Source organism: Argentina silus (assembly GCF_951799395.1).
Source record: "Argentina silus genome assembly, contig: scaffold_198, whole genome shotgun sequence".
Taxonomy (NCBI): domain Eukaryota; kingdom Metazoa; phylum Chordata; class Actinopteri; order Argentiniformes; family Argentinidae; genus Argentina; species Argentina silus.
The window spans coordinates 38,133-42,834 of record NW_028152589.1 but is presented as its reverse complement, the minus strand read 5'-3'; positions in this window follow the sequence as shown (position 1 = coordinate 42,834).

Here is a 4,702-nt window from a genome sequence, read left to right as displayed (position 1 = left end):
CCTCCAGGATCAGTGAAACCCCAAACTGGGGTGTGTTTATTAAGAGAAGGCTGATATGTAGACAGGTAGTCCTTTAAGGGTCAGGCAGGCGGTTGGTCAGGCAGGCAGGGGTCAAACAGGTAAGCTGGCAGGCAGACGGGCAGAGTTCAGGCAGGTAATCGAGTTGGCAGACAGGCATAGGTCAAGTAGGCAGGCGGGCAGTCGTACACACAAGAGATCAGGCAGGGCAGCGGGCAGTCATGTAGGGGAACAGGCAGGTAGGCAGATAGTCATCCAAGCAGGGTTCAGGGGAGGGGAGGAGGAGAGGAGGGGAGAGGAGGGGAGAGGAGAGGAGGGGAGGAGAGGGGAGGAGAGGAGGAGGGGAAGTGACAGAGATAGGGGGGAGAGAGAGAGAAAAGAGGGAGAGAGAGATGGTGTAAGGGAGGAGGGCAGTAGAGATGAGAGCATGCCTCGGTCTGGTAATGGGCAGCACCAATCACCCAGACACGCTGGAGGGAGAGGCTTGTTCTCCGCTGAGAGGCGCTTCAACTGATTGACCATGGGCACATCTGTCAGCCACCCTCTGCGTGTGTGTGTGTGTGTGTGTGTGTGTGTGTGTGTGTGTGTGTGTGTGTGTGTGTGTGTGTGGCCTCCTTTCAAGGCTGTCTAAAGAGTTGGCCCCTGCTGCTCTCTCTCAGTCCCTAACATTCTCTCTCCATCTCTGTCTCTCTATCTCTTCCTAACATTCTCTCTCCATCTCTGTCTCTCACTCTGTCTCTCTATCTCTTCCTAACATTCTCTCTCCATCTCTGTCTCTCTCTCTGTCTCTCTATCTCTTCCTAACATTCTCTCTCCATCTCTGTCTCTCACTCTGTCTCTCTATCTCTTCCTAACATTCTCTCTCCATCTCGGTCTCCCTCTCTCCTCCAGTGATGTTTCGTAGACCTGGCCAATCACTGCCCCCCGCCTCGACAGAGCGCATGGCTCCCTGAACAGATCAGACAGATGTGTTAACCTGAAGGACCCACAGCAGTCAGCGCTGTGGAGATGATGGGAGGAGGGAGGGAGGAGAGAGGAGGGAGGAGGGAGGAGGAGGGAGGAGGAGAGAAGAGGAGAGAGGAGGAGAGAGAAGAGAGGAGAGAGAAGGAGAGAGGAGAGAAGAGGGAGGAGGAGAGAGGAGGGAAGAGAGAGGAGGGAGGAGGAGAGAGAAGAGAGGAGGAGAGAGGAAAGGAGAAGAGAGAAGAGGAGGGAGGAGGAGAGAGAAGAGAAGAGGAGAGAGGAGAGAGGAGGGAGAAGAGAGGAGGAGAGAGGAGGAGAGAGGAGGGAAGAGAGAGGAGAGAGGAGGAGAGAGGAGAGGAGAGAGGAGACAGAAGGTGCAGGCTGGGGGTCTCTACTGTCAGAACAGGAGGTGGTCGGAACGGAATGAGGAATGGTATCAGTGGGTTTAAAACACACGTGGGTTTGATAACGTTCCTCATTCCATGCATTACAATGAGCCCGTCCTCCGATTTCTACCTCTGCCAGCCTCCCCTTGGAGTCTAGCCTTGGAAGGAAGGACAACATCCTGTCACTGTCAGAACTGTCAGATGTCACACATGGTCATATGATGCTCCCGCACGTCAGGATGCCACTGTAATCATGTGATATAATTCCATTTCAGAAGGTCTTTTCACGCCTGGATCCACCGGCCGTATTCCCGTCACGTCTTCTCTCCGGTGTCTCCGGTGTCTCCAGCGGTTTTTATTTGCAAGTTGGTGGTTGAATGAATCCAGAACACCAGCAGGCCGTGATTCATCCTCAGTATCGTCACGGGAGGGGGGGGTTGTTAGGGATGACGTGTAGCAGAGAAACAAACCTCCTTCCCAAGTGACGATACCGGCCATAAATCACAGCGTCGAGGGTGTTATTGCTTTCATACAACGGTTACAGAACAAATTCAAACAATTTTGATGAGAAAACAATTGTTTTGTGTATTGATTTTGTGATAGATTGCGTGGTTCGGTGGTTTCTGCCGTGGGCTCAGAAATGGAGCGCTGAAAGCGGCCGCGGTCGCCACGGGAACGCGGTACCCCAAACGGACCGTGCGCGTCGTGTGACGTCAGAACAGGTGTCCGTCACACAAACCACGGCTTTGAACGCCTCTCTCGGGCCAATCAGGAGGCCTGTTCCGATCAAACCGGCGGTCGAACTGTGCTCCTGTGGAGAGCTCCTGAGGAGAGCCCGGGGGTGTGATGTGAGGAACTATGTTTGATAAGTGAAAGAGAGAGTTATGTGTTATCAATCTTATTTCATTGGAAACCTCGTACCGTACATAATGTATTTCCTCTCTGATAAACTATGTGGCATGTCGCAGAGAAGATGCAGAGCCTTGGCGGGGTGCCAGACTAACGAGCGCATCGCTCGGTTCGCATTAGAGAAACACGTTGTCCTCCTCAGATCTCCAAGGACTTCAGCGCTGAGGCTGGTTCTCACGTTCTTTATTTAGACGATCGGCTCCTTTAGAACCGCAAACAATCCCTGTCAGCGGGATCGGAGAGCTGCGGCGAGCGCAATCAATTCAATCTGACTAATATGTAGGAGCAGAAATGAGTTTTGATGAGCCGGGCCGCGTACCGAAATTAAACATTCCAGACACTGGAAGGAGTGGAAGCCTGGAGGGAAAATTAAATGTTTAAAGGAAATTGCTTGTTTTCTGGGACAAGTATAGATGCTGGAGAGAATGTGACAGGCCGTATCTAGGGTACGGTGTAATTACTGGAGCTGTCTTCCCTGACTGATGGGCGGACTGCTATCTCCCACACGCTATCCCGCCCGGCTCTCTCTGCACGGTATCATTAATCCATGATCAGAACGAGAGGCTTGAGTGTGTGTTTGTGTTTGTGTTTGAGTGTGTGTGTGTGTGTGTGTGTGTGGGCGTGTGCACATGTGCGCGTGTGCGTTTTGGTGTGTGTGTGCACCTCCATGTGTACATGTGCGTGCGTGCGTGTGTGTGTGTGTGAGAGAGAGAGAGTGGCCACTGTGTAAATGCTTGGATTTGTCAGGGCTGAAAGGTTGGGATCAGAAGCCGGGCCACAGAGAGGCGGAGCCACAGAGAGGCAGGGGGCCGTGAAGATGACAGATCATCTCTGAGATCAGACGGCCATCATGTCTGTCTCAGTATCAGAAGCTATCTCACAGATGGCTTTTAATCAGCCAAAATAGCATATTGCTGCATAAAGACTTAAATGTAGTACCATAGTGTGTGTGTGTGTCTGTGTGTGTGTGTGTGTGTGTGTGTGTGTGTGTGTGTGTAGTACCATACAGAGACATCAGTATTCATATGACTTTAGGTCAGGGTCTTTATGTTTCTACCAGGTGTGACGGTCTGTAATGTTCATCATCAAAACACTTTGCCATGGGAGCAGAACTAAAACATCTCTCACTCTCTCTGTTCTCCATGGCGCCCCCTCTCCCCCATTCCCCCCCTCTCTCTCCCCCTCTCTCTCTGTCCTGCCTCTCCATTCTCACGTATAATAGGGCTGATAATGGCACATGAAGGAGGCAGTGGAGCAGCTAATTGAGATCTGGGCTGAAATAGCCTTCAGAGCCCGGGGGAGCCATCTGCCAAGCACTCCACATGGCCGAGTTCATCTCACTCTGATATTCACAGTAGCTACTCCCCACACCAATGTGTATGTGTGTGTGTGTGTGTGTGTGTGTGTGTGTGTGTGTGTGTGTGTGTGTGTGTGTGTGTCTTTGTCTTTGTCTTTGTTTCACACTGTGTGTGTGTATGTGTGTGTGTTTTACTGTGTGTGTGTTTGTGTGTATGTTTGTGTCTGTGTGCAGTGTTATTGAGTGTGTATCACTGTGTGTTTCACTGTGTGTGTGTGTGTGTGTGTGTGTGTGTGTGTTTTTCACTGTGTGTGTGTGTGTGTGTGTGTGTGTGTGTGTGTGTTTCACTGTGTGTGTGCGTGTGTGTGTGTGTGTGTGTGTGTGTGTGTGTGTGTGTGTGGTAAAGCTCAGATAGCAGCAGTAAGGGAATTGGAATATCAAACTACCAACAATAAAGTTTGCTGAGCTGATCAGGGACATGAGATCACCAGTTGTATAATTGCCTGGAATAAACTAGTGAAATGACTCAACACTGAGGCTAGCATTGTAGCGCTGCCATGCTAACACACACTCCCGCAGGCTGGCACACAGAACAGTCATCTGACTCTCTCTGCTAACTGTTATAGACAGTCTGGGCATTTGTCAGAGAGAGAGAGAGCGCTGGCACTAGGTAAGGCAGCAGGTTTTGGAGTGTGGTAAGGCAGCAGGTTTTGGAGTGTGGTAAGGCAGCAGGTTTTGGAGTGTGGTAAGGCAGCAGGTTTTGGAGTGTGGTAAGGCAGCAGGTTTTGGAGTGTGGTAAGGCAGCAGGTTTTGGAGTGTGGTAAGGCAGCAGGTTTTGGAGTGTGGTAAGGCAGCAGGTTTTGGAGTGTGTTCCAGCAACATCTTGTTTTCCTGTATACAAACACATCATCATTCAGTGTCCAGCCTCTCTATCCCTGTCTCTATTTCTCTCTCTCTCCGTCTCTGTCTCTATTTCTCTCTCTCCGTCTCTCTCTCTCTCTCCTTCTGTCTCTCTCTCTCTCTCCATCTCTCTCTCTCTCTCTCTCCTTCTGTCTCTCTCTCTCTCCATCTCCCTCTCTGTCTTTCTCTCTCTCTCTCTCTCTCTCCTTCTCCATCTCTCTCTCTCTCTCTC